The sequence below is a fragment of the Tamandua tetradactyla genome, chromosome 17, assembly GCF_023851605.1.
Source record: "Tamandua tetradactyla isolate mTamTet1 chromosome 17, mTamTet1.pri, whole genome shotgun sequence".
Lineage (NCBI taxonomy): Eukaryota > Metazoa > Chordata > Mammalia > Pilosa > Myrmecophagidae > Tamandua > Tamandua tetradactyla.
In genome coordinates this window covers 56,277,600-56,301,446 of record NC_135343.1, presented here as the reverse complement: position 1 = coordinate 56,301,446, position 23,847 = coordinate 56,277,600, and the positions used below count along the sequence as shown (strand labels likewise).

Below are 23,847 nucleotides of genomic sequence, written 5' to 3'. Positions count from 1 at the left end.
TCTCATCCCCCAAAATACATTGGTCTTACTATGTTCCTCATATCCTAAAGCAACTTCGTTAACAAGTTAATCTCATGAAGATTACATACTCAACCAATAAAAACTTATAGAATTACACTTGTGAGGTGCGTAAAAATGTCCAATGTATTTCATAAGGAATCATGTTTCAACAGAACTCAGCAATAGAAATTTGTCCAAATATAGAATATATGTTTAGAAATACCAAGTACTTTAAAAATAAACACATACATTATGAGATAACTATAATGGAAATGATAAAATACTCTAAAAAAAATAACAGAAGGGATTATATAAGGATACAGTAACTGTATTTGAGGTAAATATATGGTTGAAAATGCTTACATTAGCAAGAAGAAAAGTTGAACAGGAACATGATGAGCCAATGAATACAAATTAAAAATGCAAGAACATAAAGATGTAAAAATAAAAATAAGGGTATAAGTGACTAGATATTCAGCAAATCTTTTGACAACAGAATAAGAAGCTAAATAATAACTGAATATACACACATTTCTATTTATAGACACATACTTATATACATATTTACATATATTATATTACATATTTATACACATATATTAAATTTTATTTTTTATACACACCTTTAATTGTGTGATTCTATATAAAGCAAGTACTTTAGGGATTTCTGACAAATTTCTTTAAATAACAGTATTGCAGACAAAATAACTAGAAAACATGAGGCATATCTACATAATACAATTACTAAATTTGAATTGCTAGAACTGCCTAGAACCCTGAATCCTACAATTAGAAATTGTAGCTTCTCAGTTGCACGTGGAACATTTGCAATATCTAAACACTTTGCCATCTGAATATTAATGATTAAAGACCCTGAACAAAATCAAAGCAAATTAATTACAAAAAGAAAGTAATATTTGAAATAAAAAATATACACCTAAATATTTTATAAGCCACAGGAAAAAATATGCATTGAATATTTAGTGGGGAGCAAATACTAAATCTAACTCATAAAAACTTGAGGGGAACTTAGCTAAGGTATTTAAGAGAAACCACAGCTTTAAATACTTTTGCTATGCTTTAATTAGATGGACACCCAGTATCAAGCATACAAAGAAAATAGAAATGAAATGAAACCAATGAAGGACAGTATGACAGTGGCTCAGTGCTGGAGACCCAGGTTCAATTGACAGTGCATGCCCATGCAAAAAATAAAAACATGAAAAAAATAAAAATAAAAAAACCAATAAAAAAGGAAGATACATAAAATTGATGTCAGAATAAATTAATGAAAATTATAAAACAAAAACAAGAAAGGATCAACCCAGTCCAATGACTTTTTCTTTGAAATTAACAGTAAAATAGACAAAATCAAAGCAAATTAATCTAAAAAATGATAAATAAGTTACATATTATTAATACTACGGAAATAAAGGCCCTAACTAAAAATGCCAAAACTTTTGAAAAAACATAGATTGCATGTGAAAGTTTGATGAATTATACTAATATACTATACCAATGAATGTGAAGCAAGTTTCTATGCAGTGCTTTGTGGGAACATAGGTTCAGGCACAATAGACGCTCAATAAATGTACGTTTTATTACTTCCGCAGGGGAAGATCCCACCAGGGAAGCCAACTGTTCAGTTCAGGGTCAAGGACAGGAGCTTTGTGTCCAGCTTCTCTCAGAAAGGAGAGAGGCATCTATGCTGCCCAAAAGCAGGGTATCGGCCCACCCCAGGGGCACAGGGCCCTGCCACTGAGAGTTCCTACCTTGACTAGTAGCTGGGGCTGCTTGCTCCCACTTGGGTCATTGGTTTCTGGTTCAAGGCACTGCATTAGAACTAACCTGTGGAGGCAAAGGAATCAAGAGACTGAAACATCTGCACACAAAGGAGAGGAGGGAGGTGAGAGGAAGGCTGTTGGCTTGTCAGGGACTCCCCCAGGAGGGAATCCTATATATTTAAAAACAGAATATTATAATAGACTTTAAAAGTCAGCTAAAAAATGTTTATAATTAAATTATAAAATTATAAATATTTATAATTTAATTATAAATATTTCTTGGCAGTGTCAAAATCATCAAGGTATTAATACTATAAATATAAAAAGAACTGATACAAATCCACGAGAAACTCAATTTAAAAACTGGGAAATTCAGTTGAAAAAAATACCAAACTATAAACAGGTATTTCAAAGAGAGAAGTCCAGGTGAGTAACATGAACTTTAAAATTGCTCAGTTTCACCAGTGATAAGATAAATGAAAATAAAAATCTTGAGGCACCCATTCTATGGGCAAAAGGTGAAGGGTAGATAATATTTAGTGTATGTGTAGAAACAGGAAACTGGAAATAAACTGTAGTCACCCTTCTGTGGTATAAACTGGTCGTGCACTGTTAAATGAAGTGCACTGTAACCTAAGACTCAGCAAACCCATTCCTGGATATTATACCTAGTGCAAACATTCATGTAACTCTAAAGGCACCAATCATGAAGATTTTGTAGAAATTCTGTTTGTGGTAGCACAAAACTAGCAACAACTAAACTGTCATTCCTCAAAAGGTCGATAATGCCCAAACAGACATTATGTAGTATTCCGACATATTCCAGTTTTCAATTTCAATCTCATGCTCACCTTGAGCTTGACAGAGATGTCCTCCTTCACTTTTATTAATCTTGTTCTTGGCACTTAAATGTATTATTGAAATTAAAATTAGCAAATTTTAACTTATTCCTTTGATTTTCCTTATCTGGTTCTATATTTGAGATCCTTGAAAAAATGTATTATTAGTCATGACTTTACTGTAGACATTTACCATTCTGTGGACAATTGATAAATGTTGCATGACTGCTTGACTGAATGAATGGATAAAAGTTGTGGCAATATGTATTTCTGCAACAATTGTAAATATGTCCCTTTCAATTCTGTGTTTTTTAGCTGTTAATCTTGGCTAATAAATTGTTGGGATGCCTTTGTCAACTTTATTATCCATGCATATGTCCAGATTTCAAGTGGGATGTTAGGACTCTTCTCAATTCAATCAGTTATCCTCCTTGCCCTTTTAATAAACTACTGAACAAGTGTTGATTAAATACTCACATAAAGAGAGCTCCATACTCCAAGATCAAGAAAATCATCTAAGTTTTAATTTTGTCTTACCTATCCTAAAGCTTATTGTCATTTATAATTTTGCTCTGAATTGTCATTCACCTTGAATGATACTGTTATAATTCTGCATACCTACAGTTATTAATGCAATTTATTACTATCTTAATTTCTCACATCAATAATATATCACTATTTTTCCTATTTTAAACCATTCTAAATAAGTAACTTGTGAATATTAACCCTTGATTATCCAACTCTTAAAAACATTCTGTGTCAATATTTTGAGTTAGTAATAGGAGTTTATAGAATGTTATTTGTAAGCTAATTAATATAGTAGCTCTCATAGACAACTATGTCCTTACATTTAATATAAAGTCCACAATCTTGGTAATTGTAGATACAATAACAAATAGACAGTCATTATTTGTGGCATGTGGATGCAAGTTTATGCAAAGTTTGGGTTGTTTGGAAAGGATAAGCAAAGGAATGCTTTCTCTGATCCATGTTAAAACAGAACCGCATAGTCTTTATTGCTACATTTTATGTATTTAAGTGTATTTCATGATTTTAAGCTATAATTTCATAATTTATTTGATTTTTTCTAAAATTCAGTGCTTGGTTTCAACATGGAAGTGGTTTATTCTATAATAAATTGAGAGTTTTATCCTCATTGACTTGTCATATTGGAGGAAACAGAGGAGTGTTTAGAATGGAATCAATCACCCTTGACTTATAATTATTGGGAGAAGAAGATTTAGGCTATAATATCTATATGGCTGACTGGCATGTGGCCTTTACTACTATATCCAATTTTCACAATCCCATGCTCAATTTGCTGCATATTTCTAAAAGAAGAAATTGGTCCCAATCCAGTTGAGATGCATTCTCTCCAATACATGAGGATGTTCCACAAGGACTCATACTTGGCCTTTTCCATTATGCCAATTCCATGCCCTTTTACAAATCTGGTTTCTAAATGTGCTTTATGATAATACAGATATGCCAATGGTGTTCTCGTTTAGTGCTTTATGATAAAGGTCACTCATCCCCTCCAAGGAGACTTTAAGGACTGACTACAACTTAGAAGCACGAAAATCTTTCAGCCAATAAAATTAAAATAACCCTTTTTAATAAAACATTCTCAGCTAAGGACATTTGAAAACTTAAAATATTTTTCTGCTTAATTGACCACAGGAAGTCTCTGCTTAAACCCAATTGCCCTATTTTTATGGGTATTTGTACCATTAGAGCTTTCAGTGCAAGTAGACTCAGGGAAAAAATAGTGCTACTGTCTTAATTTGCATTTGTGGGTGAGTCTATAACCTAAATGCAAAACGGTGTCCAATAAAATTTCTAATAGGCATAGAGATTTTGGCAGATTTCCATTCAGGGAATACATGGACTTATAGTAAAACTGATTAGAATAAACAGAAAATGATCTGGAATATATAGACTCACTCTAAAATTTTTGCTATTTATGTGTAAGAATGATAATTTAAGGGATGGTTTTGTCAGCCATTACCTGAAAAGACAAAAACAAGCATCTTAATTTATAAGTGGTTAATTTAAAAAATCAACATATTGTTTAGCAAATGTCTTTTTCAGTTGCCCCTACCATTTTCTTTTAAATGGCAGTAGTCTAAAATTTCTAACTTCTTCCAATGGATTTGGAATTATTATTGCTGAACTGTTCAAATGACTTAACATTATTAGCAAATAGATTGAATGACACAAATCTGTAACTATCAACTTTCCATAAATTTGATAATCATCAAATCTAGCAATATGAAATTGAAAGAAAAAAAATTTCCTGCAGGATGAATTTAAAAATGAGCATTAGGAAAGAAATATAATTTAAAAAGCCACAATATAAAGCATTTTAGTTCACAAAAATCCACCACACTTTTCATCATGAAATGAATTCCTACAGCTAAGTTATTAAAGACTGTCCAATATATAAGCAGTATAAAAACTGTCAACCAGAGGTTTAATACATGCTACCATATAAAGAATATTAAATTTGATTTGAGATACTCTCTTAAAATCCTATCTTTGACCAAAACTGTACTGTCATCATGAAAGAAAAGTTGGTTTGCAAGAGTCTCAAGAACATGGCTTATGATGTCTTACTGAAAATACACACTGAAGAAGAAAAGAAAAGGTGTGGAAAAAGATATGTGCTTTCAGTTATATGTAGTATTGTTAACTGCCAAAATTATTTGCTATGGCATATATTCAGATAGCCAAACTGGGATCTTTGAGTAGAATTTTAGGGAGGGAGATTTACTTTATTATTTAAAAATAACTTCTTGCAGCAGAACTATTGAGTAAAGTCTTGTGAGAACTGAGTTCTTATGCTTTGTGTTTTCAAGGCCAGGTTGATTATTTGTCATGAATGCAGTTCAGGAGATATGTGTGAAAAAGAGTAAAATGACCCAGTGATCACTATAAAATAATTTCTGCCTCTATGAACCTAGAATTGTCTGTTTCTAAAAAAGTTTGGTTAGTGTTAAGTCCATTCATGTATATAAATTTCTTGACCTCTTCTTTATGTAAAACGAATTATCCTAATTAAAATATGCAATCATCTATTCTACACAGTTTATTTCCCAACATTTCTGAATAAATTGTATATGAAAGAAGATAAATTGCAACACATTTAGCATATATTTATTACCAACATAATGTAAGTCGTTAAGTCATAATAACACATCTTCATTTGTAATTGCTGGAGTAGGCACAGTTCAATTTCCATAAAAAAGTGTCATATGAACTCACATTTGAAGAATTATTTGGAAACAAGCAGGGAGACTTGAGAGAAAGAAGAATTTAGTACTGCATCGGAGCCAGGCTTTTCAGTGGGAGCAATGAGCATGCACAAGCTTTCATATAGAAGAGACCATGACAAGAATGAGGAATTAAGAGACATTCAGTTAATTAATTCAAAAAAAATTGAAGGGAGGGCAGAAGAGAAAAACTCTAGAAAGACAAAATAGAATACACAGAGCATCCTAGAAACCAGTAAGAATATTGATCAGTACCTAAGCACAATGGAAAGCAAAACACTTTTGTTTGCTTGTTTATTTAAGGTTACTCTTTTTAACCAGGGCCATTATTTTTATTATTTTTTTAAAATATGGAATGCTTCACTAATTTGTGTGTCATCCTTGCTCAGGGGCCATGTTAATCATCTCTGCATCGTTCCAATTTTAGTATATGTGCTGCTGAAGTGAGCACTACCAGCACCATTATTAATTAGACAGGATAAAGAGCAAATTCAGGACATCTCTTTATGTGATGATTGCAAGCAAGAACATTGTGACTGTAATTGCATCTTGGACAGGAGGAGGAGTAGATAAGGAGAGGCTGAAGAGATATTTAGGCTATAAATTGTCAGGTAATATCTTTTTGTACTTCAAATATCTAAAGCTTACCTTCTTTCTAAATAATTCTTGACTTTGCACCTTTTTTCTAATATTGAGTTTTTAAGGCAGAGTCTTAAATAAGACTGGAAACTGCAATAATCTATTGTTTCTGTAGGAACAGTAATCCTAAAGAAGCTCTGGCCTTTGTTGCTGACAAGGAAGGGTGACCTATAGCTGATGTACATCAACACTAGATATATTTACCCAGTCTCTAAACACTCTCAGCGTGTTCAACTATCATCTTTCTGTTTCAATTGGGAAAAGTACTCTTTGATGATTGCCCTGTTACCTGTCTTGTTACTTCACCTTTAGCCAGAAGCACAGAATATTGATTATGATGAATTATTCAGAATCTTCCCATACTGTGTGACGGGAACATTAAGGAGAATACATTGGCTGGTTTTTGTAGGTCTTTGTGAGTCATTGAGAAGGTTCACGCTTGTTCCACATATAACATAGCTGAAAGGAAACTGAAAAGTAGCAGGGTAGATTGAATGTAGAATGAGTAGAATTTCAGTGGTCGTCCAACCCTCATGAGGACAGGCAGAAACAATTTATGAAACAGTGAATCGTCTGGTTACTAGAGGTATTATTGTGTCATCAGACACACCATTGCCCAGATAAAGTACTACCCTCATTATTTAACTAGCTTTCCTCTCTTTCCTATCTCATTCATCAATGCTTGTATGCTAATCTTGATTCCCTGAGGAACTAGTTGAGCTCTCAACATGTTTATTTCTAGGATAAAACCTTCCAAAATGCTGTTAAATGCATCATGAACTGCTTTCCACCGTTTGTCCTCTGCTTCCATAGGAATAAGTCTTTTCTATGTTAATACTTGATCTCTTTCCTAATTATCACCTCCGTTTGGCCTGGTTGCTGAGGATGATGCATTGTCAGAATTCCAAAAAGTATAAGCCCACACCCAAATCTATAACCAGGGTCAAATCTTGAGCAATACTGATGCCATCCTAATTTATTTTGTTTCTTCTAACAGTTTTCTATTTTTTGCCATAAAAATCCATTGCAACTTTGTGGTTTAAAACAATACAAATTTATGATAGTTCTATAGATTGGAGGTGCAAGTCTGGTCTTATGGGGCTAAATAAAATGTCAGTAAAGTTGTCTTCCTTTCTGTAGGCTCTAGGGAGGAATGTTTCCTTACTTTTTCCAGAATCTAAAGACTGCCTTGCAACCCTTGGCTTTTAGTCACCTCCCTCCATCATAAAAGTCAGCAAGAGTGAACTCAATCATTCTACTTTCATAGAATTGGGTCATAGAGATCTTTGAGGTGTCATTATTTGTCTACCACATTTATACATTGCTCAGTTTATAATTTGGTGAAAAACGTTTTAATCAAATTGATGCCTTTAGAATCAAAATCAACTCTTTCAATGTCGGAACATTTAATGAATTATAATGACAATAATCATAATCAGAATCATCATTATCTACATTTAATGGACACTTGCAAAGCAAATAATTTTCTAAGATCTTGTTACCTAACAACAAATGTGATTGCACAATAACCCTATGAAATAGGAAGATACCCCTACCCTGTTCTTTTCAGAGATGGTTCAGTAGATAGAAGTATAGAGAAGTACCTTCCCAAGATCACACTGTCATATTGGGTAAAATACAAGAATATTTTTAAGTGCCCAGCAGACAAGGGTCTACAGCTGTACAAGAAAAAGAGTACCTTTCTGGAAGTAAAAAGCAACTAAGACATAAGGAAGATTTCTACCCTGTTTTGGGTTCCAACGTGATCAACTGGGTTCTATAATTTCTCTGCTAAACTTTCCTTTACTCTTAAAGCTGCTACTTTTTCTACATCTCAGAGGAAGAGAAATTCGAGTATAAGAGTAGGTCTTAAGGCACGAATTGCTCATGATAAGTACCCAAAGTTCTCAAAAAAATTCTCACATAGGCAGGGCTTCCATCACAGAAGCAAAAATCACTTTTGGAACTGTAATTTAGTTCAGCCCACTCAGTGAGTGAAGGTGATCATGTACTCAAAATTCTATTAGAATATAAAAAATAAATTAAGAATTACTAAAGATTAATATGATAAATTGTACACTGGTGTCTTCAAAATTTAAAAGGAGATAAATACTAAGGCAGGTTAACAACTTTCTCACTCTAGAGATGATTTAGAATATTTTAAAAATATGAAGAAAAGAAGAAAGCATAAAGGGAAAAATGAAATATCCAACACATTTTGTTTTCCCTAATCATACTTCAAAGCAACATGTTTTTGCACATCCTTTGAAGGGAAAGTTTTCAGTGTTGAATATGGGAGCTTTGTCTTAGTTCATTGCTACTGGATGCAAAGAAAAACCTAAAAACTTGGTGACAACATCTCCAACAGCAATGCCCTGTACTGACAAAGGAAAATGAAACAATCCTCGCTTCCCCACTAACCTCATTTGAAAATCAATCTCAAGTACCAATATAAAAGCTTATTATGGTGACTAGCAGGAGAGAGTGGAAAAATAGAAGCTTTTGAGATTTGACACTACATTTTTCAAACTTTTTTTATTGTATAATATAACTTATATACCAAGCAAAGAAAGAAATAAGCAGCAGTTTTCAAAGCACTCTTCAACAGGTAGTTACAGGACAGATACCAGAGTTTGTCATGGGCTACCATACCATCTTCTCAGATTTTTCCTTCTAGCTGTTCCAGAACATTGGAGGCTTGAAGGAATAAATATTTTTTTAGCAACACACAAAAAAAATGTATTTTCTTTCTTTTTTTGTGAAAAATAATGTATACACAAAAAAACAACAAATTTCAAATACATAGCAACAATCAGTTGTAGAACAGATTTAAGAGTTTGGTATGGGTTAAAATTCCACAATTTTCAGTTTTTACTTGTAGCTGCTCTGATATACTGGAGACTAAAGGAAATATTAATATAATGATTTAGCAATTATACTTGTTTGTTAAATCTTACCTTTTCTGTATAACTCCACTATCATCTTTGATCTTTCTCCCACTTTCTGGGGGTATTTGGATTATGTGCACTCTTAATTTTTCTGGTTGGATGGGGCTATTAGTAATAAGAGTTAGGGAGATGGATCTAGCATATATTCTGGAGAGGCTCCTCAAGTTTTTAGGACTTATTTATGCAGATACCCATTTGGAGGTTGTATGCTTCTGTAAAGTTACCCTAGTGCATGGAACCTTTGTAGAACATTATATATTGCCCTAGGTGTTCTTTAGGATTGGCTGGATAGATTTTGGTTGGGCTTTGGCAAGTTATGATAAGTAGCAATGTCTAGCTAAAGCTTGCATAAGAGTGACCTCCAGAGTAGCCTCTCAACTCTATTTGAACTATCTCAGCCACTGATAATATTTGTTACACTTCTTTTCCCCTTTTTGGTCAGGATAGCATTGTTGATCCCACAGTGCCAGGGCCAGATTCATTCCAGGGGGTCATGACCCATATAGCCAGGGAAACATTCACCCCTGGATGTCATGTCCCATGTAGAGGAGAAAGCAATCATTTAACTTGCAGGGTTGGGCTTAGAGAGAGAATGTCCATATCTCGAGCAACAAAAGAGGTCGTCCAGGAGTAACCCTTAGGCAGACACATGCATAAGCATTGGAAAAGTAAGCTTCAAGATCAAGGGTTTGTATGTTTCTTGAAGATTATTGTATCACGATATAGCTTTCACAATGTGACTATGTGATTATGAAAACCTAGTGTCTGATGCTCTTTTTATCAATGGTACGGACAGATGAGTAAAAAATATCTATAAAAATAAACAAACAATGGGGGAACAAAGGTTAAAATTAAGTGAGTAGATTGAGATTATAGTGGTCAATGAAAGGGAACAGTAAGGGCTCTGGTATGTATGTGTTTTTTCTTTTTACTCTCTTTTTTCTTGTTCTGGAGATGCAAATGTTAAAAAAAATGATCATGGTGATGAATACATAACTATGTGATGATATAGTGAGATGTTGATTATAAACATGTCAAGAATGTTCGTATGTCAGGAATGATTGTATGTCAAAATTGTTATATGTTGGTTCATTGTATATAATACAAATATTAAAAAAGAAAGATAAAGGGCTTGGCCTATTGATTTGGGTGTCCATAATGTTTGACACAGTATCAGGGGCATCTCTGATGGTAAAGTTTAATAGTTCCATATTTTTGCTACCAACCCTCAAGGGACTTTGCCAATACTTTTTGATTGTCTGATTAATATATTCTAGGATGTATCCAGGCATTGCATTAAGCTATAAAGGATTAAAGGCCCTCATTCCTATTCTGGACATCCTTTGTTTTGATTGTTTAAATGAGCTATCCAGACAGCTCATTTATGTTAGACTATGTGCTACAGAAAATTTAGTTGTGGGACAAAATCAAACTTCTTTCCTTTGGCCTCAAAGAGTAGTGAGGTTCTAAAATACAGACGATGTCTTCCTTACCCATGTGTTCTGAATTACCTTAACCCTGACCTGATTGACTTCATTCTTATCTCTAAATACCAGGTTATACATACATAAACAAGCCTCTCAAAATCCAGAAGTAATAATTACCATTCTGGACTAAATGTGACTGCTATAAGCACTTACATTCTAGGCCCCTGTTTCCTTATAAACATTTTCTAAAGAGACCATACAATAATTGCTCTTTTGTTTCTGGCTTATTTTGCCTCACCAAATGTCCCACAGGTTCATGCACAATGTTATATACCTCAAATTGTCTTTGCATTTTGTAGCAACATAGTATTTGATCATATGTACACACCATTGTTTGCCAATCTAGTTCTGTCAGTGCATCCTTCAGCCACCTGCATTAGTTAGACATCATGTATAATGTCCAAAGTCCACAACCCATCAACACCCTTGATTTTAGAAAATTCAATGTTCCCAAGAGAAAATTAACTGATAAATACACCCCTCACCAAATAGGAAATCTAAGTGTCTCCTTAACTCTTGTCCTTCCCCCCATTACTTACCCCTGCTGTTGCTGTGGTACTGCTGATGTTTTCTGTTAAACATAGTTCATAGTATGCAATAGCAGTTTTCCCCTATACCCTGAGCTTAAACACTCTTTGTACAAGAATCATACTTTGAAGTAGTTCATGCAAGAACTTATTTGTATTTGTAGTGTTAATCAGTGGGACACATAGTTTTATAAACCCCTTTCAATCATGTTCACCTTCAAAGTTTAGGAAGGTACTTCCTATTACGAGGTCTCGAAGATGTTTCCCCACATTTTCTTCTAAAAGGTTTATGGTACTAGTTCTTATATTTAGGTGTTTGATCCACTTTGAGTTAAATTTTGTATAGGGCTAAGGTAAGAGTCCTCTTTCATTCTTTTGGCTATTGATATCAAGTTCTCCCATGTCCATTTATTGAAAAGACTATTTTGTCCATTGACCATAGATTTGGTGGTCTAGTTCTCCACTCTCGATTTGATTCCATTGGTCAATATCTCTATTTTTGTGCCTGTACCATGCTCTTTTGACCACTGTGGCTTTATAATAAGTTTTAAAATCAGGAAGTATTAATCCTCCCACTTCATTCCTCTTTTTTAGGGTGCTTTTACACATTCAGGGTCCTTTTCCATGCCAGATGAATTTGATAACTAGCTTTTCCAAGTCTTCAAAGTACGTTGTTGGAATTTTGATTGGTACTATGTTGAATATGTAGAACAACTTGGGTGGAATTGACATTTTAACCATATTTAACTTTCCTATGAGGAGGGAATGTTGTTTTACATCTTGTTTGATTTATTTTAGTAATGTTACATAGTTTTCTGTGTACAAGTCCTTTATGCCCCTAGGTAAGTTCATTCCTAAGTACTTGATTCTTTTAGTTTCTATTTAGAATGGAATTTTTTCCTTAACTCACTTCTGGGTTAGGTCATTGTCTGTGTAGAGAAACTTTAATGATTTTTGCACATTAATTTTATATCCTGCCACCTGTTGATTTTGTTTATTAGCTCAAGTAGCTTTGTTGTAGATTTCTCAAGATCTTCCAAGTATAGTATCATATCATCTGCAAATAATGAGAGTGTTACTTCTTCCTTTCCAATTTGGATGCCTTTTATTTCTTTGTTAAGCTGATTGCTCTAGCTAGAACTTCTAGTACAATGCTGAATAATAGTGGTGATGGAAGGCATCCTTGTCTCATTCCTGATATTAGGGAAAAATATAGTCTCACTCCATTGAGGACAACGCTGTCTATTGATTTTTCATATATGCCCTTTATCAAATTGAGGAAGTTACCTTTGATTCCTATCTTTTGAAGTGTTTTATCAGAAAAAGGATTATGAATTTTGTCAAATGCTTTTTCAGCATCAAATGACATGATCATGTGATTTTTCCTTTTCAATTTGTTAATCTGCTCTATTGCATTAACTGATTTTCTTGTGTTGAATCATCCTTGTGTTCCTGATATAAACCCCACTTGCTCGTGGTGTATAATTCTTTTAAAGTGCTGTTGGATTCGATTTGCTAGTATTTTGTTTAGAACTTTTGCATCTATGTTCATTAGCATGATTGGCCTATAGTTTTCCTTTCTTATAGCATGTTTACCAAATTTTGGTATTAAAATAATGTTAGCTTCATAAAGTGAGTTAGGTAGTTTTCCTTTTTCCTTTACTTTTTGGAAAAATTTGAGGAGGATTTGTTCTCATTCTTTTTGAAATGTTTGATAAAATTCCCCTGTGATGACATCTGGCTCTGGGATTTTCTTTGTAGAAAGATTTTTGACAACTGATTGAATATTTTTACCTATGATGGTTTACTGACATCTTCTATTTCTACCTGAGTCAGTGTACCTTGTTTGTGTGTTTCCAGGAATTTGTCCATTTCATCTAAGTTGTCTAGTTTTTTTGGGGGGGAAATGAAACAGACACCTCATCTCATTTTCCTGAACTTCGCTGAGCTGAAGGCCCCCATGCCGAAACCCATTCTATGGAAAATGCGATGAGACATATTAAAATTTACAAACACGGATTCAGTAACACTAACCCAGAAGTTTTGATGGGAAGTTTGACGATAGTAACTGGTCTATATATGGAGGACTGACGGTGACACCCAAATCTTTTTTTTTTTTAATTAAAAAAAATTAACTAACACAACATTTAGAAATCATTCCATTCTACATATACAATCAGTAATTCTTAATATCATCACATAGATGCATATTCATCATTTCTTAGTACATTTGCATCGATTTAGAAAAAGAAATAGAAGGACAACAGAAAAAGAAATAAAATGATAATAGAGAGAAAAAAATAAAAAAGAAAAAAGAAGAGAAAAAACACAAAAAAACTATACCTCAGATGCAGCTTCATTCAGTGTTTTAACATAATTACATTACAACTAGGTATTATTGTGCTGTCCATTTCTGAGTTTTTGTATCCAGTCCTGTTGCACAATCTGTATCCCTTCAGCTCCAATTACCCATTATCTTACCCTATTTCTATCTCCTGATGGTCTCTGTTACCAATGACATATTCCAAGTTTATTCTCTAATGTCGGTTCACATCAGTGGGACCATACAGTATTTGTCTTTTAGTTTTTGGCTAGTCTCACTCAGCATAATGTTCTCTAGGTCCATCCATGTTATTACATGTTTCATAAGTTTATTCTGTCTTAAAGCTGCATAATATTCCATCGTATGTATATACCACAGTTTGTTTAGCCACTCTTCTGTTGATGGACATTTTGGCTGTTTCTATCTCTTTGCAATTGTAAATAATGCTTCTATAAACATTGGTGTGCAAATGTCCATTTGGGTCTTTGCCCTTAAGTCCTCTGAGTAGATACCTAGCAATGATATTGCTGGGCCATACGGCAATTCTATGTTCAGTTTTTTGAGGAACCGCCAAACTGCCTTCCACAGTGGTTGCACCATTTGACATTCCCACCAACAGTGGATAAGTGTGCCTCTTTCTCCGCATCCTCTCCAGCACTTGTCATTTTTTGTTTTGTTGATAATGGCCATTCTGGTGGGTGTGAGATGATATCTCATTGTGGTTTTGATTTGCATTTCTCTAATGGCCAGGGACATTGAGCATCTCTTCATGTGCCTTTTGGCCATTCGTATTTCCTCTTCTGAGAGGTGTCTGTTCAAGTCTTTTTCCCATTTTGTAATTGGATTGGCTGTCTTTTTGTTGTTGAGTTGAACAATCTCTTTATAAATTCTGGATACTAGACCTTTATCTGATATGTCATTTCCAAATATTGTCTCCCATTGTGTAGGCTGTCTTTCTACTTTCTTGATGAAGTTCTTTGATGCACAAAAGTGTTTAATTTTGAGGAGCTCCCATTTCTTTCTTTCTTTCTTCAGTGCTCTTGCTTTAGATTTAAGGTCCATAAAACCGCCTCCAATTGTAAAATTCATAAGATATCTCCCTACATTTTCCTCTAACGGTTTTATGGTCTTAGACCTAATGTTTAGATCTTTTGATCCATTTTGAGTTAACTTTTGTATAGGGTGTGAGATACTGGTCCTCTTTCATTCTTTTGCATATGGATATCCAGTTCTCTAGGCACCATTTATTGAAGAGACTGTTCTGTCCCAAGTGAGTTGGCTTGACTGCCTTATCAAGTTTTTTGTCTAGTTTTTTGACATATAGTTGTTCATAGCATAGTATTATGATTTATTTCTTCAGGGTCCTTTCTTAGTTCTGATTTTCTTTATTTGCATTCTGTCTCTTTTTTCTTTGTCAGTCTTGCTAGTGACCCATTGATTTTATTGATTTTCTCAGAGAACCAACTTTTGGTTTTATTGATCCTTTGTATTGTTCTTCTGCTCTCTCATTCATTTAATTCTTCTTTAATCTTTGTTATTTCTCTTCTTCTGTTTGCTTTAGGGTTAGTTTGTTATTCTTCTTCAAGTTCCTCCAGGTGAGTGGTTAAGTCCTCAATTTGTACTCTTTCTTCTTTTTTAATATAAACATTAAGGGTAATAAATTTCCCTCTCAGGACAGCCTTTGCTACATCTCTTAGGTTCTGATGTGTTGTATTCTCATTTTCATTAATCTCCAGGTAGCTACTGATTTCTATAGAAATTTCTTCTTTGACCCACTGATTGCTTAAGAGTGTGTTATTTCATCTCCACATATTTGTGAAAGTTCCCATTCTTTGGTGGTTATTGACATCCAGCTTCATTCCATTGTGATCAGAAAAAGTGCTTTGAATAATTTCAATATTTTTAAATTTATGAAGACCTCTTTTCTGCCCCAGCATATGATCTATCCCGGAGAATGTTCCATGAGCATGAGCACTAGAGAAGAATTTATATCCTGGTGTTTTGGGGTGTAATGACCATAGATTTCTGCTAGAACTAATTCATTTATCAATTTGTTTAACTTCTCTATTTCCTTGTTTCTCCTCTGTCTGATTGTTCTGTCTATGTAGGAGAGTGGTGTATTGAAGTCTACTAATACTATTGTTGAATCATCTATTGCTGTCTTCAGTTTTGCCAATGCTTGTCTCATGCACTTTGGAGCTCCTTGACTAGGAGCATAAACATGTATGGCTGTTATTTCTACTTGGTTAATTGTCCTTTTTATTACCATACAGAGTCCTTCTTTGTCTCTTATGATGTCTTTACATTTAAAGTCTATTTTGTCCAGTATTAGTATAGCTACTCCTCTTTCTTTTGGTTACAACTTGCATTGTAGATGCAACATCTTTTTCCATCCTTTCATTTTCAATATGTTTGTATCCTTGTGTCTAAGATGAGTCTGTTGTAAGCAGCATATAGCTGGATTATATTTCATAATCCATTCTGCCAATGTGAATCTTTTAACTGGTAAATTTAGTCTATTAACATGCAAACTTATTAGTGAAAAGGCATGTCTTGAATCCACCGCTTTTTCTTTGGATTTTATTTGTTAGATCTATATATTCTTTTCTTTCGGTCTCTTTTCAACCTTTAAATCACCCTTACTGGTACTCTTCAATTTTGTGTCCTCCTCCAGACCTCCCTCTCCTGTCTCTTTTTTTCAACTGACAGAACTTCCTTCAGTATTTCTTGTAAGGTTAGCATCTTATTGATAAATTCTTTCAAGATGTGTTTGTCTGTGAAATTTTAAATATCTCCTTCAGTCCTGAAGGACAATGTGGCTGGATTCAGAATTCTTGACTGGAAGTCTTTCTCTTTCAGGATCTTAAATATATCATACCACTGTCTTCTTGCCTCCATAGTGTCAACTGAGTAGTCTGAACTCAATCTTATGTGGTTTCCCATGAATTTAATATATTTTTTTCTCTTGCTGCTTTCAGGATTTTCTGCTTCTCCTTAACACTTGACAGACTGATTAGTATGTTGCTTGGGAAAGGTCTATTTGGATTTATTCTATTTGGAATATGTTGGGCTTCTTTGATTTGCATATTTATGTCCATTATAAGGGTTGGGAAATTTTCCTCCATTATATCCTCAACTAATCTTCCTAGTCCTTTACTCTTCTCTTCTTCTCCAGGGACACCAATGATTCTTATATTTGTGCTCTTTATTTTGTCCAACATTTCCCTGAGATCCAATTCAAATGTTTCCATCTTTTTTTGCCATTTGCTGTTTTGAGTATTCAAAATAAGTTGTCCTGTCCTCTAGTTTGCTTATTCTTTTTTCTGCCTCTTCAAACCAGCTGTTATGTGTCTGTAATATGTTTTTCATTTTGTCTACAGCATCTTTAATCTCTGTGATATCTGCTATTTTTCAATTTATCCTTTCAAATTCATGTTTAGGTTCTTCTAGTGTCTTTTTGATCTCCTTTATGTCATTAGTCATCCCATTTATTTTATTTAGTAGAGTTATATGAACATCTTTGAATAGTTGTTCCAAAGTCTATGTCTCCTCTGGTATTTTAATTTGGTTGTTAGGCTGGGCTATATCTGTCTGCCTCATGATATGCTTAGTGATCATCTGTTGTCCGTGACATGCAAATACCTTGTATGGTTTGCTTTGGAAGTTGATTTCCTTCAGTAGCCGAAAACTTTGTATTCACCGAGTGGATGAAGAGCAGGATGCAGGGCAGGGAGCAGGGCACAACAGTGCAGTGATGCATTGAGATCAAGAAGTCAGTGCAAGAATGTGTGGGTGCCAGGCAGTGGGGAGGATGTGGTTGTGCAGGTGCATGGGTCTGAGTCCTTGACTGCATGTGCACAGAGCTCAGAAGCAAAAGGCCTGGGCTGCACCTGTTTGGACTCAGGGCCGGTGTGGCTTAGCCACATAGTTCAGCACTTGCCCAGAGCTGTAGGGCATGACTTGGGACTGTATGCATGTGCAGATCCAGGAGGTTCATAAACTAATGTATATGTGCCCAGAGCTCAGGGGGTCATTGTGCAGTTGCATGATTCTATGGGCTGGGTGCGGGTAGCCTGCATGTGAAGTTAAGTGCCCCCCAGCCATTATGTGCTGGCAACTGCCTGCAGGAGTCAGGGAGAAGGAGGTGGGTCTTGGAAGGTATGGGTAAGACTGTGCTTTGCACAGGAGCTATGGGTTGGGCTGTAGCAGGTGTGTATGGTTGAGGTAGGGGTGTGAGGTGGGTATGCATGGTGAGGGAGGTTGCAGGGTGGAGATACTTGGAGCACAGGGACAGCGTGGTATGTAGAGTGAATTCCATGTCATGGGGCTGCACCAGTGAAGAATACAGCTTGGCTTATTTCCTAGTCCTTGTCTCCTCCCTGCACTCCTGAGGGTTCCTTTCCTCCATCTAGAGAGGGGTGCATTAGGCTGTTTGCACCAGCTGGATTATCTTCGCTTCTCTCAACACTGGATTTGAAATTAATCATAGTAATGGCAATGTACACTCTCAGTCCACAACAGTTATATTTGACTTCCAACTTCACCAAGTACTGACTCTTTTTATTAGCTTTGGGCAAAGAATATATCTGGTGGACCATTAGTTTTATTGACTTAAACAACATTCCTTTTCTCCATGTATCCAGTTTCTTAAGGTTCACATACTTAATATAGATTTATCATCAACTGAATGATCATCAACAGTGGCCATCTATTGAACAACAATTTACTTCATTCAAATCTTACAAAACTACAAAAAAAAGTAAAAAAACCTCTGAATTTGGTTCTATAACCATTTTACAGATAAAGAAACAAAAGTGTAAATTTTATAGTTAGGAAGGCCTTGGGGAAAGATTCTAATTCAGGACTGTTATTTCCCAAACCTGAAACCATTATTTTCCATGATCATCAACACATGACTTCACACCTCATAGTCTGAAAAGTGCTGAGAATGACTTCCCACTCTGTGTGCTCTTTTACTGCCTGCTTTTGAGGTGTGGTCATGCTTCTGAATTGTATTAAAGTCATAAGACAGTTTCTATTATTCAGGCCAGATTTCAGAAATATGAAATTAGCTTCAAAGCATAATATATCCTGAAGCTATTGTGATCATTGATCAGAAAATTCTGACTTCACAAACTTTTTATTTTACAACATTAAGCATACATTTCTTAGGCACCATCACCAAGTTATTTCTGCAAATAATAAACTGCCCAAGGCAAACTGTAGCATTATATGCATGCAGTTATCCCATTTGCTTTGAATGGTAGTGGGGACTTTTCTTAATGGAGTGTTCCTTTGGAGCATAAAAGACCCAAAAAAATGTAGCTGAGATGATGGACAGACTGTAACCAAGTATGACCTATTTTTTTATTATGAGGTATTTTGAGAGACTGATACAAGAAAAGTTCAAGGTGAACGATAAATGATAAATAATTTACTAAATGCTAGCAATTATTTCCTAGATGTAATCCTCTCCAATGTGCTTCTTTCTCTGACTACTGCAGAACTCGTTAATACTTGTTACTGCATATTATTCATACATCATATCCTTTGTTAAATAGCACTAATTAGATTGTTAGGTATCAGTGAGCAGGTGATAATTTATTTTTCATATTGGTAGCCTCAATCCTGGCATGAACATCAATGGTTTAATTGATAATTACTCTCTTTGTCATCACTTTTGAGGAGAAATGGGAAGTCATATAACTCACTTGGTGGAGTATAAATTGGAGAGCCTTTAAGGAAGGCAAATAAGGTATAGTTATATTACTAAAATGCATTAAAGGAATTCTATGCAATTAAAAACCCTTTATATTTAATATAGTGATATAGAATTATTTAAAGCCAAAACAGTTGTGAGATTAGCATATGTTATTCCCCTTTCTGTAAATTCATGGACACAAACACATGCAGACATAGCCATGAAAGATTTTCATGATGTTAAAAAAATTTTATAACTTGGATGACTTGTATTGATAGGTGTTGTCCCCTATTTTGTTTTATTTATTTTTTTCTCAGATCAGAAAAATAATAAATATTCTAAGCCTAGTAACACTTGTTTTTATTTACATTCCCCTGGAAATTAGTGAATTCGAATGCATTTTAGTCATTGATGTTTCTATTTCCTATATAAGTGTCCTTTGCCAGTTTCCTCTTGGTTTTATTAATTGTCTTATTAACTTATAAATATTCTTCTTAAATTCAATATATCCAATGCTTCATTTGGATATAGAAAAGAAAATTTTTATAACAAATGGTTTTGCTATAGTATTAAGTTAAAAAGTAAAGAATTGTATATACAGATAATGATATTCCCACTAATAAAAATATTAGTAATAAGAATGGATGCCATTATTGCAAAATTAGTTTCCTGCTAGGCACCCTGCTAATCACTTTATATATTTTATAAATTTTTATTCACTATTACCCAGTAGGCTGTGTTCTGTTTTAATTTCCGCACTATGAACACATAGTTTAGAGTGCTTAAGTAACTTTCTCAAAATACGTTCAAGCTTCCCATGCAATTTGACTCCAAGTCATATATTTTACATCATATACTTGCAATGAAAAATATAGATCTAAAATATGTCTGAGAACCAAATATCAATGTTTAGTTATACCCACCAGTGGAAAAAGAAACCTTTCTTGCAGTTTTTGCGTTTTGCACATTGCCTATATGAATGTGAATTCCTTTGTTATGGGAGAAAATGCCATTGTCCTAAGCAGGAAGCCTGATAATATAAGGAAAAAGGAATCAGTAAGTTTTTAGTATCGGATTTTAGATTAGCTCCCATCATCCAGCAGGGCTCCAAAAGAAGGATGAAAGGACAAGTGAGTGGGACCACTATACTACTATATGAAAGTATGAAAATAATCAAAATTCTCTGGGCCAGGCAGAGAGAGAAATAAACAGTATAGACTCCAACCATATATGCCCCATGGAAGGACACTGCTTTGACATACCCACCGGAAAATTTTCAAGAAAATATTATATTTGTTGCATTTCAAGGTTCTCTGTATATTTAAAAAAGTGTTGAAAGCAAAGTACTTAGGGCTTCAAAGCTTAATCATGTTTTTTGGATTTCACCGGTTACCACCACTACTTCCTCCTTCCTTTTCACTAGGCCCCAAACTCTATATCCACAATTAAATATTTCAAGTTTGAAAGAAATCTCTTCTGATGGCCCCGACCCATTCCTAGCACCCTAACGTAGTTCTAGCCCTGCCTATTCTGCTATTTTTCACATTTTGAATTTCAGATTTTAAAATTAGTTTTTAATTGTGGTGTGAATGTGTTTGCTTTGTGCACATGCTGTCTATCTACATGACTTTCTCAGCCCATGGCTGAAAGAGTGTTATTATTATTTGATTTATCTTAACATGCTGTACAGGGCAATATACACAAATGGAAGCCAAGAATTAATTTAAACATTTGTTTTCCTTCCTAAGCGATTGTAATATGTATATTACATGTTAGAAATAATGAGAGATAATTATTGGAGAAGGTGCCATGCTCTACATCACTATTGAGTGAATTGCTCTCTCCATTGTCTCTAAAATGAAAAGGATGCATTATTTAAAGATGTAACTTTTTATCACTTTTTTCGAATTGCAGTGGAAAAAATTAAATAGTAATTAATGCATATTTTATATTTTACAGAATGATTTCTATTACTATTCTATGAGTCTCATCTTGAGAGAAATCGTATTGTCTTCTCTATGTATATATGGGGAAACTGAAGTCTATCAGAGCTAAATTAATTATCTATAATTATAAACCTGATAAGAAGAAAAAGAGAAGGTAAACTACACGCCAATTACTAGAAGACTCAGAGAAATTTCATAAAGTAATTATGTGGAGGCACTGAATTCAGAAGGCTATGTCTCAATTTCAAAATTTGAACAAATGAACTAAACACCATGATGCTAGATGCCCTGTTCATGCTAAGCTTGTTTTATTTGGAGGACTATGTACATTACTGCTGCTGGAAAGCAAGAAAAATGTGGTAGGCTTTTTTCTATGAAAAAGAGGAGATTGTTCCAAGGATATAACTTGCAATTATCTAAGGTTTTGGCTAATAATTCAGCAGATAGTTCCATATCCCAGATTGTTTTCCCTATGACTGCATCATTGCTGTTTTCAATTACCTCATTTATAATTACTGAAATATCAGGTTGGTTCAGTAGGTCTAAGTCATTCCTATATAGCTAATAGTGAATATGAGAACGTTTTTATGCATTTGCTGTGCTACATGAATGAGCTTATCAAGACACACTTGGGAAAAAGAGAGCAATAATCACTCTCCTTGGAGTGAGAACATATCGGCATTTAATATTATTGTTTTTTATTTGTAAGTCGTAGCTGAGATTTGTTAGTCATTTAGATCTATAAGAAAATCAAATGATGTCAAAGGAATGACATATGGACAATTGAAATGTGCAAAAGTCATTTGTATAATAATTGATTAGAAAGGACAAATTTAAAAAGCATATTTTCCATTCTTATCCACTTAATTTGTTTGTCATGTCAGATACCTCCCTTACTACATTACCATTGACTGTCCAAGTACTGTTATGCCTAGTCTTAGACATTGTCACCATTTATATGATTTCCTTGGATGGCCCAACTCATTCATGGTTTCAACTGTCATAGTATTTTGATATTGCCTTTATTTTTATATTTTTCACTTGTCCATCACTGGGAACCTGATCCTTATGCCATATTGGGGATTGAGCAAACTCACTTGCAATTTTTGTTTGTATTCTTATAATTAACATTTCCAAAACTATGGCTCATATAACTTTTATTTCTTGAGTACATGGTGGCAAGAGATTGTACTCTGAGGCTAGGTCTACTCTCCCACTGCTTGTGCTTGAAGCTTGGCTTTCATGGCTATGAATTAACCACTTCATGTTTACACATATGTAAAATGGCAGTTAAAAATAGCAGTAAAATTTCAGTAATATACTTAAAACACTTGGTGCTTAATAAGCACCTCACTAATATCTTGCTATTATTCTTTTTAAATATCTACACATAATCCACACCATTCTCCTCTGAGACAGATATTATCACCTCTCTTTTGGATATGAAGTAATTGAAGCTGTGAACAGTTTGGTAATTTGTTTCAGTCACCAAAATACCTGGAGGCAGTCAGGATTAAATTTATGTGACTCAACTATGCCAGTTTTGTCTCCTTGCTCATCTAATAAGCATCTTTTCACTGAAATTTGTCCCCTACCATGAAGCATATACTAGTATACATTCATTTAGCATTTCTCTTTATTTTCCTCTCTTCTCGTTCTACACAAAGTCATGTTTTCCTAAATATCACTTCATTTGCCTCCTGGCCACAATCAACCCTTTTTCCTGTCATTTCTTTCCAATGGGTTTTTTGTATTCTCTGAATTAGTTTCACAACTTATTCTCCTGTGTCTCTAATCAATTGTTAATACCTGGCCAGGTTATCCTTTAAAAAGAGGAAGCAAGTTTCTTACCCTTAGCCTCTGAATTCATTCATATTTGAGCTTAAGTTTATTCCCATGTTTTCAAAGCCCTCTCTAATCCATAGGTTTCTCTTTTCTATATTTTCAAATTGTGCTAATCACAAAAGCCTTATCATTGAGCTATACTACTTCCATTTCTTTGGTTATGAATTTGTGAATGCTGTTTCTTTGTATCTACTTTCTTCACTGTCATCTTTTAAATACATTTCTCCCCTTAATCTTTCTTTGACCCCCTTTTGATCTCTACTCCATTTGATATGAGCTTGAGCGTTTTTATGACACTATAATGTAGTTGTCTATTTACCTCTAAATCTTCTAACAGGGGAGAATCATAAAGTGAAGGATTTTGTCATTTTCATGCCTATATTCTACGTTCTGACATAATATCTTTAATTTAGTAAACATTCAATCATGCAATTAATTATCTAGTGTTTCCAACCAGATAACCCTGCCATATGAAGTTGATCTCCTTTTTTTTGGTCAAATGTTTTAAGTATTTTTTCTTTTATATATATTATCTT

General features: G+C 34.2%; 1 long non-coding RNA gene and 1 other non-coding gene across 3 annotated transcripts in view; both read right to left on the bottom strand.

Moving 5' to 3' along the window:
• The window catches only part of LOC143661628 (uncharacterized), a 163,123-nt gene that overhangs the window by 613 nt on the left and 138,663 nt on the right, over positions 1-23,847 (bottom strand). For both annotated transcript variants that reach the window (XR_013164746.1, XR_013164745.1), the window contains one exon: positions 1,773-1,848. This is a non-coding gene — a long non-coding RNA (uncharacterized LOC143661628). The remainder of the gene's footprint in view (positions 1-1,772; positions 1,849-23,847) is intronic.
• On the bottom strand, positions 6,240-6,346 carry LOC143661853 (U6 spliceosomal RNA). Its single transcript, XR_013164890.1, has one exon. It is a non-coding gene; the product is annotated as a U6 spliceosomal RNA (small nuclear RNA).